The sequence below is a fragment of the Silene latifolia genome, chromosome X (genome assembly GCF_048544455.1).
Source record: "Silene latifolia isolate original U9 population chromosome X, ASM4854445v1, whole genome shotgun sequence".
Classification (NCBI taxonomy): Eukaryota; Viridiplantae; Streptophyta; class Magnoliopsida; order Caryophyllales; family Caryophyllaceae; genus Silene; species Silene latifolia.
In genome coordinates this window covers 278,598,807-278,611,697 of record NC_133537.1, presented here as the reverse complement: position 1 = coordinate 278,611,697, position 12,891 = coordinate 278,598,807, and the positions used below count along the sequence as shown (strand labels likewise).

General features: G+C 35.4%; 2 long non-coding RNA genes across 2 annotated transcripts; both read right to left on the bottom strand.

Moving 5' to 3' along the window:
* Positions 1 to 8,145: 8,145 nt before the first annotated feature.
* On the bottom strand, positions 8,146 to 8,926 carry LOC141621842 (uncharacterized). The gene is made up of 3 exons (XR_012532725.1): positions 8,748 to 8,926; positions 8,291 to 8,361; positions 8,146 to 8,203 (listed from the first exon to the last, which is right to left on the bottom strand). It is a non-coding gene; the product is annotated as an uncharacterized LOC141621842 (long non-coding RNA).
* A 279-nt stretch (positions 8,927 to 9,205) lies between these two features.
* Positions 9,206 to 9,485, bottom strand: LOC141621841 (uncharacterized). The gene is made up of 2 exons (XR_012532724.1): positions 9,398 to 9,485; positions 9,206 to 9,313 (listed from the first exon to the last, which is right to left on the bottom strand). It is a non-coding gene; the product is annotated as an uncharacterized LOC141621841 (long non-coding RNA).
* Between the last annotated feature and the right edge of the window lie 3,406 nt (positions 9,486 to 12,891).

Below are 12,891 nucleotides of genomic sequence, written 5' to 3'. Positions count from 1 at the left end.
GTTCAAAAATCCCCAAATTTTCATCTTCAATTGAATGGCGTCACTACTCTCAATTAACGCCGACTATTGCGGAATTAATCCTTCATGATTATCTTGTTCGAAGGTATCTCAACTGCTTATTTAATTTTTTGTTGAACAAGTTGACGTTTTCTTTTTGATTTGTGTCCTTATCTTCATTATTTATTATCTGCAATTCTTATTATTTTGGCAAAACTTACTAATTGAACCGAAGAAACATCAATCTTTTATGAATTTGAGATGTTATTTTTTTGAGATTGTTTTGCTATTCTCCTTATTTTGTGAATCAGATAGCTTATTTTGTAAATATAAGAGCTAATTATGTGAATTTGATAGGTTATTTAGTGAATATAGACTATAAGATTATGAAGCTTGGTTTGTGGCAAAGATTGTTTAACATTGTCTATTTTGTGAATCAGAGTGCTTATTTTGTAAATATAAGAGCTAATTATTTGAATCTAGTAGGTTATTTATTGAAATATAGACTATAAGATCCTGAAACTTGGTTTGTGGCTGAGATTATGAACCTTATATGCTAATATTGTGGAACTTTATTTGTTAATCTCCTATCTTGCACTTTTGATGTTTTACAGCTTAGTTTCTATTTCAGGAACTTTATAGTAGAATTTTTTGCTGTTACTTTTTAGCTTTTTTCCTTATTTGATGAATCCGAGACCTTATTTTGTGAATCTCGGACCTTGTACGGTGAATCGAGAGCTTGTTTTGTGAAACTTGGTCATCATAAGTGGTTAAAATCACCTATTTTGTTCTTTGCCTTATTTTGTGAATCTCAATCCTTATTTTGTGAATCTCATTCCTTATTTAGTGAATCTTAAGGCTTGTTTTGTGAAACTTGATCATCATAAGTGGTTAAAATCACCTATTTTGCTCTTTTCTTTATTAGGTGAATCTCAGACTTTGTTTTGTGAATCTCAGACCTTGTTAAGTGAATCTTAGAGCTTGTTTTGTGAAACTTGGTCATCATAAGTGGTTAAAATCACGTTTTTTGCTCTTTTCCTTATTTGGTGAATCTCAGACCTTATTTTGTGAATCTCATATCTTATACAGTGAATCTTAAGGCTTGTTTTGTGAAACTTGATCATCATAATTGGTTAAAATAACCTATTTTGCTCTTTTCTTTATTAGGTGAATCTCGGACTTTGTTTTGTGAATCTCGGACCTTGTTCGATGAATCTTAGAGGTTGTTATGTGAAACTTGGTCATCATAAGTGGTTAAAATCACGTTTTTTTGCTCTTTTCCTTATTTGGTGAATCTCAGACCTTATTTTTGTGAATCTCATACTTTATTTAGTGAATCTTAGGGCTTGTTTTGTGAAACTTGGTCATCATAAGTGGTTAAAATCACCTTTTTTGCTCTTTTCTTTATTCGGTGAATCTCGGACTTTGTTTTGTGAATCTCGGATCTTGTTCGATGAATCTTAGAGCTTGTTTTGTGAAACTTGGTCTTAAAATCACCGTTTTTGCTCTTTTCCTTATTTGGTGAATCTCAGACCTTATTTTGTGAATCTCATACCTTATTCAGATTTTAAATGCATATAATGTGCCTTATACGGTCATCGACGGAACTAGTTTGTCTTCAGATCATTAGAATTGGTTTTTCGCGCTTTATAATCCGTAACTATAACTATGTTATCATAATAGGATATTGTGTTATAATACCTGGCTTTTGTGTCACGGAATATTATTTGGCTCTATGGAATAACGTAACAAGTTAATAGAATAACACGGTTACTCTATGTGATAACATGACAAGTTCTTTGGAATAACACTACATGCTCTTTGGAATAACATGAGAAACATATGACTCGAATACTCGGGTGAAGTGGTGACTTATAAACTTATATTGTGGCCATTACATCAACTGTAGTGTGTTGGTGGAATATTCAGTTTCTACTAAACTAGCTCATTAGCTCAATTGGTAGAGCATTTGTGCAATTGCATAAAGGATGTAGGTTCAATTCCTACATGAGCTTCTATTATCAATATATGTATCATAAGTGTTACTTTATCAAATAAACAGTGTTATTATATATACGAAACAATGTTACATTATCAAATAACTAGTGTTATTCTTAGCTAGCATCACTTTGTTCGATAATTATTGTTACCACATAGAACAACTAATGTTACTACAAAGTGTAACTAGTGCTTTATATATGTTCGTCTATGTGGGGCTCGAACCCACACCATGTGCAATAACACATTGCTCTACCTTTTGAGCTAATAGACGACAATGGCCAAATCCGATATGAAAGTAGACAAATAACAACTTATACTCGTAGATAAGAATTTTTCAACCCAAACTAGCACTAACAAGGCTCGGTGAGTCGATGCATGTGTAGCCCTTTTCAGGTATAGTAGAAAACCTCTACTGCATTCGGGTTAGTCCAATGTTAAATTACATATGTAAATGCCTTAAAATTCCATGTTAACATCCCAAGACACCCCTATCTCCATTTATTAAGATTCCACATTAAGCTGAAAAGTATTGACAATATGCTATGTATCCATGAACATGCCATTTAAAACATGAACTTCGCATCTGGTAAAAGCACAAAACAATGTGTATAGAGCGAAGGTCCCCGTAAACAACATAAGAACCAGGATGAGCGCGCAGATTAAGATTAAATTCAATACTTCCATAATCCGTTACCTAAATTGTGAGGCAAAGTTTTTTATAGACTAAAACAATATCTTTTTGAGTGTAAAGTGAGCCGCAAAAGCATCTTTGATGCTGATGAGTTTCAAAGCCCGATCATGACTCATGAGTACTAGGCCTATTAGCACTCATTGATTTACCGGGTAATTAAGCTAACCTTTGCAGACTAAACATTAGTATTGGTAAAAAGGCAAGAGAGAATTCGGTAGAAGAACTTTAGTATTGGAAAAAGGCAAGAGAGATGACCTCCACTTGTTCGGTGAGCATCAAAGGAGCGATCATTGTGATCCCCGAGAAGTCATGAAATTGGCTAATGTTGCTACACTCCCAGCAAGACTCTTTATACTTACAGGAAGGATCTGTTCGAGCAAACCAGGATGCGAAGTTCATCGATTGTTGCGATAAAGTTACAATAAGGTGTTCATCTAATCTAAAACGCATAGATTTTAAATACTTTATCCAACAAACTCAGAAATGAAAGTGACCCTTTTTTATGTCTAACCATTTTACCATCGACTGAAACTTTACAGTAGCTTCAAAATCAGACCAGACTTGCAGGCATGATAGCTCCTAACTACGAATGAGTTGGGGTGCCCCACAGGTACCAAATGAAAGCTACAAGTATTTGAGTATAACTACCTGAATACTAAAATCGCCGCCAAGCGAAACATTATGAGAAACCTCAGCATTAAAATCACCAACAGTAGTACCTTGAATCATCATTTGCCTTTCTTTACGATCAAGATCCGCGGCGAGAGCGGCCAAATCGAATTCGCTGAAAAAAGGACCTTGTAATACTGTATTCACACAATGTACTGCGCAAAGTTTTGCTTCTTGTACTTCGTGGTATAACATTCCTCCATTCTTTGGATCCCTCCATTGTTTGGTGATCGAAATTGAAGTGTGTGAAGGGGGAATTGAATTATTAGCTAGGTTAATTGAAGTGGAATTTAGGGATTTGTTCGATTGATTTTGTCGGAGATTGAGAAGAATTGGATGAAACCCTAGATTTTGAGGATTTGTTCGATTGATTTGTGAAGGGGGAATTGAATTATTAGCTAAGTATATTAGTGATTAATTGAAATGAATACTATTAATCAAAAGTACCTAAGCTGAGGACGATAACGGAGGTCGGAAGCTAGATGAAACGCAGTAGTAATGGCGGTTGGAAGCTCGATGAAAGCTCGGTATTAATGGCGGAAAAAAGAATGAGCTGAAATCCAGATTAAAGAGAGAGAGAGGAACATGCAAAAAAAAAATGAACGAGTAATGACGATGATGAGTTAGTTGGGGAGTATATAGAGGGACACGTGTCATAATCGGTGACTCTATAATTCTTAGATCGATGGTTTAAAATGAGTCCAAATTAGCCTCACCCTAAGAAGGGTGCCTCACATGATTCAATCTCTCTCTCTCTCTCTCTCTCTCTCTCTCTCTCTCTATATATATATATATATATATATATATATATATATATATATATATATATATATATATATATATATATATATATATATATATATATATATATATAGGATCTTGTGAGTTTGGTTCTTATGGTGAGTTGTGAGTTTGGGCTGTGAAATCTCAGCCACTAGATTATATTAGAGATGAATGGCTAAGATCTAATCTTACCTGCCATATATAACCACTGTCATTTATTTATTTTCTCTTTTTCCTGGTGTTACTCTTTTTTTTTTACTTTAATTTTTTTTAATCTCTTTTTTTTAACTCGTGTTATTGTGCTACTCTTTTTTTTTTTACTTTAATTTTTTTATCTCCTTTATTTTACCTCGTGTTATTACGCTTTTTTTACAACTTTGATTTTTTTTCCTCTTATGGGTTTCTCTAATTTTCTCATTATGTTACCTTTTTTTCTTTTTTCTTTTGTACCAGTTTTTTTTTTACTTCAATTTTTTTTTACTCTTATTTTTTTTACCTTGTGTTATTATGTTGTTATTGTGCTTTTTTTTACTTTGATTTTTTTAGACTTTGATTTTTTTTTCTCTTTTTTTTACCACATGTTATTGTGCTGTTATTTTGCTGTTATTGTTATTCCGTTGTTATTGTAATGTTTTTTTCCTGTTACTTTGATTTTTTTTTACGAATTTGATTTTTTTTTTCTTATTTTTTACCACGTGTTATTGTGTTGTTATTCTACTGTTATTCTATTGTTATTGTGAGGTTATTCCGGTGTCACTTTGATTTTTTTACTACTTTGATTTTTTTTACTACTTTGATTTTTTACTCTTTATTTTACCACATGTTATTGTGCTATTATTCTAGTGTTATTGTGATGTTATTCCAGTGCCACTTTGATTTTTTTTACGACCGTGATTTTTTTTTACCACGTGTTATTGTGCTGTTATTGTGATGTTATTCCGGTGACACTTTGATTTTTTTACGACTTTGATTTTTTTTTTTTACCACGTGTTATTATGCTGTTATTCTACTGTTATTCTGCTGTTATTGTGATGTTATTCCGGTGTCACTTTGATTTTTTTTACGATTTTGATTTTTTTTTCTTTTTTTTTTACCACGTGTTATTGTGTTGTTATTCTACGGTTATTCTGCTGTTATTGTGATGTTATTCCGGTGTCACTTTGATTTTTTTACTACTTTGATTTTTTTACTCTTTTTTTTACCGCATGTTATTGTGCTGTTATTCTGGTGTTATTATGATGTTATTCCGATGTCACTTTGATTTTTTTTACTTTCTTTTACCACGTGTTATTGTACTGTTATTCTCGTATTATTGTGATGTTATTACCGTGTCACTTTGATATTTTTTACTACTTTCATTTTTACTCCGATGTTATTCTGGTGTTATTGTGGTGTTAGTTTGGTGTTATAAAAGATCGGGCTATGTGGGAGTCGAACCCACGTCTATGTGCAAAATTACACATTGTTCTACCACTGAACTAATAGCCTTCAATTTATCTGACTAGTGTACTCTTCAGATGCAAAGGTAAAAGTCGTCAATTTGTGCATTCGAGCACACCAAATTAAACAGCAAATTAACTGAATCTTAATGCAATCTAACAGTGAACATATATGATATGAATAAACTAATCACAAATGTGATAAGGACCCAAATTTAACATACTCAACGCAAGGTAATTTTTCACAAAACTAGGAACAATTTCATCAGAAACCAGTTAAAATTCAACTAATTGAACTTGTTTATCATCATAAAGAACCTCTTATTTTCATGCAAGACAGAGAGGTCGGAACACCAAAAATGTCTGCGATTTTTATACATCTAAAGAATACTTCAGACATTTTACAAGAGACTAATCTAAGATTCTATGTTAAAAACCAGAGCTTCAAAATCGACACATCACTCATGCATTTACAGAATCTGACATCAGATTCACCTCCTCGGAAGAGTAGCAAACACACAATTACTTGATAATGATCCGACAGCCCAACCACATTCTACTGTCGATCCTCATACTTGCACATTTGCTTTGTTCCTAGCCAAGATTTTTGAAATTTCAAGTCCACGACTGAATGCTTGGTTAAAGAGTAGCCGTGATTGGAACGTTGACACAAATGGGAACCATGACAAGATTGCCACCGGTGCAAAGATGAGCATACCCATCCCAGCATTTTTCACCAGAGCACTTAGCTCGTATCCGAAACCGAGTGCGAAATAGACCGCATCCACCAGCAACGGTGGCACCAACATCCCTCAGTTACCTCCACATACAAGCAGCTCAATTCAAACCCAGATTCGGCACCGAAACCTAGTGCGAAACCTGATCAGCACCGGAGCAGACCACGTCAGCTGCCACAGCACCACGGCTCCATCTTTCATTCACCTGTAGTACCAAAACCGGGCCATGGCTACCATAAACACCATCATTAACACCACCATATACCCCTCCACCAGCATGACAATTCACCATTTCACCTCACCACCGACGAAGTTCACCACGCCATCATCAGTGTCAACCATGCACACACCACCGTACTTGGTGGTTCACACCAACAACAAGCAATCCTTTGTAGGCGAGTTGAGTCATCAAGGGTCGTGCACTTGTTCGCCAGTTCATCCCCGTCACGCACCTTCATCGAACTTCCTTACCGTAAAGCACAAAATTCATTCATAAAGAATTCGAGAGAAAGAATCGATGTTTTGATTTTTTCCAGGTAGAACTCGGAGCTCCATAATAATGGCGAAGAAAGAATCGATGTTCTGGTGGGAGGAGGCATGGATGAAGAGGAAAGTAAAATGTGAGTGATTGATTTGGGAAACAGAGTGAAATTAAGGAAATCGATTAAAAAAATTTGGGAATTTTTGGGGGAAATTTTAGGGTTTATGGGATTTGATTAGATAGAGCCATAGAGCGTAGAAAGTGAAGTGACCGTAGTAATAATAAAAAAAAGCTCGGCGTCAAATATGCTAAATAGAATCTCAACTGTCCATTTGTCCTCATCTAAAGGATGAGATTTTAAAGCACAAACTCACTATAAGAACCAAACTCACGAGATCCCACCTCTATATATATATATATATATATATATATATAGGCCGAATCCGGTGAGGCCGTTAATTATGGCGAGGCGGCCGGCCTCACCAAATTACTTCTTGGTTTTGTGAACCCTGGACTTAACTTCGTGAATCCTCGACCCGATTTTGTGAATCTAACAGATAAACAAACGACATTAGACATATATTAGCATTGATAAATATATTACAATCGTATATTTATATTTATATTTGTTCATCTATGTGGGACTCGAACCCAAACCTTGCGCAATAGCACAATGCTCTACCTTTTGAGCTAATAGATGATAAGTACAAACAGTAAATTGTGCATCAACAAATAACAAACACATGAAACATGATACATCAACCTCATATAGTTATTTCTTACTATAAAATTAACCAATTTAATTTCTAAGTTCACATAACCGGGTCGAAACTTCACGAAATCAAGTCTAGATTTCACAAAATCAAGCCTAAGTTTCACAAAATCAGGTCTAGGGTTCACATAATCTAGTCCAAGTTTCACAAAATCAAGTCCAGGTTTCACAAAATCAGGTCTATGTTTGCCAAAATCAGGTTTCACAGAATCAGGTCTAGGGTTCACATAATATACTCCAAGCTTCACAAAATCAAGTCCAAGTTTCACAAAAAACAAGTCTATGTTTAAACCTTATTTTGTGAACCTTGGACCTAATCTTGTGAATCTCGGGCCTGATTTTGTGAATGTTGGGCCTAATCTTGTGAATTCTGAGCCTAATTTTATGAACCCTAGACCTAATCTTCTGAGAAGGATTGAACTACTGCACTTTTTATTGTGAATCTGAATTTTTCTGTCTTACTTCAATCATTAGATAGCAATAAAGCATTAATCCTTAATCAGATTTTGTGTTAGCTGACAAATACACCGTAAAACATAGATGACATTTTAATATAAATGAAGATTAGTGAAGGACCTGAACATCTGATGAATCTGTTTTATGCATAAGCTTCCAGTCAAGTGCTTCAAGTAACTGTATAGATCAATTAATAATGGAAGGTCAATCCTAATAATCATTTAAGTTATATAGCTTAGAAAGTTCATAGTCAATCAATAACACCTTGTTCTGCAATGCTGAAATCTGTTCGTTCATTTTTTTCTCTTTCACCGTCTTCATAGAAAGATTTTAATCTGCAAATGTAGAGAAATATACAAATAAACATCAACTGTAGAGCTTTTGAAATATTTTCTAAAAAATGTAGTTATTCCTTCCAATTCTTTGAAATTGCTCCATATTTTCAGGATACCTTTCACAAATTTCTATGAATCAGCGGGAGTAGTACTCTGTAATAGGTCTTATAGGGCAAGGTACACCTAGTGTCTTGACTACACTCTCTCATCAAGGTGTTATAACAGGAACACACACACATTATATTTTTGTTAGTATCTTTGACCTTGAGTTATGACTTGTGAATAACAAAATAGCCCTCAGCATTGATATCACAACTTCACAAGAAAAATAGCTCCATGCAATCAAGCATTTAAGATCATACGAGAAACATAGACTGCCAACATACCGTCTAAGTTCTTCTGTCAAACGCAGGTTTTTTATGGCAAATCTCGTCACTTCCTGATTCCTATCGACCTGAGAACGCAAAACTTCTATTTCTTTCAAGTGCTCCTCTTTCTCCTTCAGTAAGTGTGCCTCAGCAGATATTTTTCCAGAAGCAACAGCTTCTAACCTCTTAATTCCTGCTTCCCTAAAACTGAGCCTCATTTTCAAACCTTGAATTTCGTCTTCCCTTTGTTCCGCCTGCATTAGCAACAAGACGCCAAGTTGTCAATAAGCCATTAAATGGGGAGTTCACTAGCTTAAAATTGTTAGACTAAGTCAAACATTGCTTCTTCTAGATGCAGCTGCTAAACACCACAGACATTAATTTCTCCCTTTGAAAGGAACTTTGAAAGAAATAAAACTAACGAATTAGAGTTAAATAAACTTCAAATTCTAATACGACAGCAGTTTATGGAAACACGTCAGTTGCATAGCTGTCTTATTTTCAGCTGTTAGTGATTGCAAAGCCGAGTCTTTGTCCTTTTCTCGTCTAAGTGCTCCAACAAGAGCAACTTCATATTCATTCTTCTGAAGAAAACCATAGAACATACGGAGTATTTAACTAACCTGTAACAAACTGAATCACCTTGCCAAAATAACAGAAGCACGAACCTGAGATTGCTTTTTGTCAGATCCCAATGGACTAAACGAACCATTAAGCCCTTCCCACTTAAAAGCTCCTGGTGAACCTAGCAAACTCGGTGGGACTGGGCTTCACATCTGGTTTCCTTGTCCTCCATTAGCTAAACTACGCAGATGAGAAACTTCTTTCTGCAAAATGGTGAACTAGGAAATTAGCTTTTTTTGTACAAAATATCTCAAAATTGCAATGAGCTTTCGAGACAATATCATTAACCCTCAATAAACTTTCCTATCGCTTCCATTTGACATATTCCCCGATATTGATGCACGGAGACCAAAACGTTCTAAATTCTCAATAACATTGTACAAAGAGCACGGTATGACTTTTGTGCTTCATAAAGAAGTTGAATTGACAACTTAACTAAGATACTATGGCCCCACTTATATGGCCCCAACTGAGCCTAGAGCATCAAAGATAGGGAACCCAAACAGCTAAATTATCGAGATTTACACTAACTTCTAAGAAACAACATTTGGCCTGCCCTACACTGAAAATGTACATTTTGAGTCCCAGGGTTGGTATAGAAGACAATTCAATACCTTCAGCTACTGAATTTGCTTTCTCATGGCAAGCACATCACCAGAGGCATCTTCGTTTATGATTTCCTGAAAAGGAATAACAACCAAACCATAATTGCTAACAAGAATATGTGGACCAGTATTTTTAGGACGAAAACGTAGTTGGTTCATGGTGCTACACAAAACAAATGTCAATATAACATACATTGTTCTTTATAAATTTAGCACGCTGAGCAAACTTCAGAGTGCTTAATGTCTCCAGTGAGCAGCTGCAAGAAGACGGGAAATAGTATGGATTATTACAAGTAAAAAATAAATGTGCCATTAAAAGACTTGGAATTTGAAGAATGTGAAGAAAAGGTGAGTGATGAAGAAATGACTAACCCATTAGAAGGACTAATACTAGCAATGATAGTTGTTTTCGAATTTCCTCCCAGTGAATCCTGACGAAATTTGAAAGTTAGGGTAACTATGTTATGGCTTTAATAGCGTCCTTAGAAAAATGCATTCAAGTAAAATGATGTTGACTTATACCTGAAACAAGAAGGTTAATTTTGAATATCGATAAGGCACATGAAGAGATTTTCCGTTGGACATGCTCACAAGGTTCATAATCACCAATCTGCATGAACCAAAGACAAGTTAAAAGAGAAACAACTTGAATTAGACGTGTAGTTGTGCAATAGTTACTGTGACCAATGTGAAGAACTCAACTGAAAGTAAGGACATACCCAAGAGTTGAAAGTGACTTGTTAATATTCGTAGCTTCCTTAAGTCGCTCACCTTCTGCCCCAGAACTCTTTTGTCTGTGGTGATCATCTTTTCGTCAGAATGAACACTGAAAACTAATCTAGCAACATGGAACAATATATAACATATACGAGTAACTTCCTTCTAAAATCACCTTTCAGAGACTGCCAGATCTACAAGATATAGTCGAGCAAAACGATGATGGGTAACACCTTGAGATTCCCACTATCAATTTCAAGTTATCAATAAAAATAGCATTCATTATTGAAGTTTATATACTATACTTCCTCAAAAACATCACGCCTATGGAGGGAAACTCTGCTTACCGTACTCTCAATCACACATGTAAAACCACTATGGGAACGACTGCTTGCACGATCCATATTTGTGGATGCCACTTTCCTATTCATGGAACCCTCACATAGCGCAATAATTCTGCATCAATCACTTGTAGAAAGAAGAAACAGGAAATATGGAACATAACTTGTGCTGCAAGAACTAATTCAATTTAGTGGATTACTACCTCAAGCAATTGTTGCATTACATCTCGAGCACTTGAAATCTCTAGCTCTGTGAGGTTTTCCACATAAATGCCTTTCTTTAAATCTTCTCTAATCTGCAGAATAAGATTAATAAGGTCTACAAGTTAGAATAAGAGAAAAAATTCAAAGGGTTTGAAACGTATGCAGTAGAAAAACAGCAAGCTTGTTGCTGTTATCGAGAGCAAGGTCTAAAAGGCCTAAGCTTCTATAATAATAGTCTTACGATTAGCCAGTTTGCTCATGCCGCTTACATGTAAGTTCGATGAAGAAGGGTTCAAAAGATCAAGAATGTGCTCGTTGTAAATTTCCAAAAATGAGCATTTCCAAGTAAACCGAAACTTTTGTTCTCTGCGAGCCTCTTTTTCCTGCAATGGAACGTGAAAATTGCCCTTATGATTTTGCAAACAAAACTAGAGAAATACAAAATGAGTGCACCAGCAAGATTGACTATGATATGTAAACATATTCTATCTGATTCTACTAGCAGTAAACCTGCGCGGCGTTGTGGGCTATGTCAGATAAAGGGGCTTAGAAACATTTTATACTCAAATACCATATAAGGACTGTCGAATGGCATGTATTGATAATATTTTGATTCTTACTCCACATATTCTTCAAGCCGCGGATAGATTCTATCAGTTACATGTAGTGTCTTAAGAAAAAAACCTACCTTTTGAATCCTGGTAAACAAATATTCAAAAACTCTAGGCGTCATCCCAATGTTGACACTGTGTCGTCTAGTGCCGCCTTCTATATCTCCAAAAATTCTATGAGTTTTTCCACTTCCAGTCTGCAAAAGAAAAATGAAATAAGAATAACATCAACCATAAAGCACAAATTAAGTAATCAACGAAACAAGAACTTCCATGATACATAGGTGCATATCAGTCTTAATGCCAGTGTATCATACTCCATCTAAAGAAATAGGTTAATTATTGCTCGAATACTCCATTTACAATTCAATTTCCTCGGCTTTTATTGGCCATGTAAAACGATTCTTAGTTAGACCTGGACTACAAGCAGACTACTATAAGTCTGTTAGGCAAAAAATGTAAAAATAAAACAATTAAACTGAAGCCATAACGACTTACTTGTCCATAAGCAAACATGCAGCTATTGTACCCAGCCACGGTGGTTTCCACCATAGGCACTCCTGCCACTCTAAAAAGCTTCTCCTGCTCATCGTATATGAGTGAAGTTTAACACGAGTATAAAGCCTGGCTTGCTAAATCCTATAAGGTCGGAAAGTAATTATTAACATTGCACGAAAAAGAAGTTAACAAACCTGTGAACTTGTTTCATCAGCAACAACATCGAAGGTGAAGCGTGATTCAAGGTGTCCGGTCCAAGTAATTGTTTGGGAACTTTCTTGCCTAACACATCTACTATAGCCTTGTAGTGATATCTCAGAGCTGTTTAGAGGACGAAGTCTAATGATCACCTGTGAATCGATGTTGCAATGTAAGTCGGCGTCACAACATACACAAAGTACAAATTTATGCAATCGTGTGGTAGACAACATCACCAATAACCAATTGCTACCGAATATACCAACAAACTAATGACTAGACAATGTACGGGAATATCCGTCCTTCATTCCAAAGTGCTCATCCATTCCACATTTCAACACACTACCAACGCAACATAATCCCT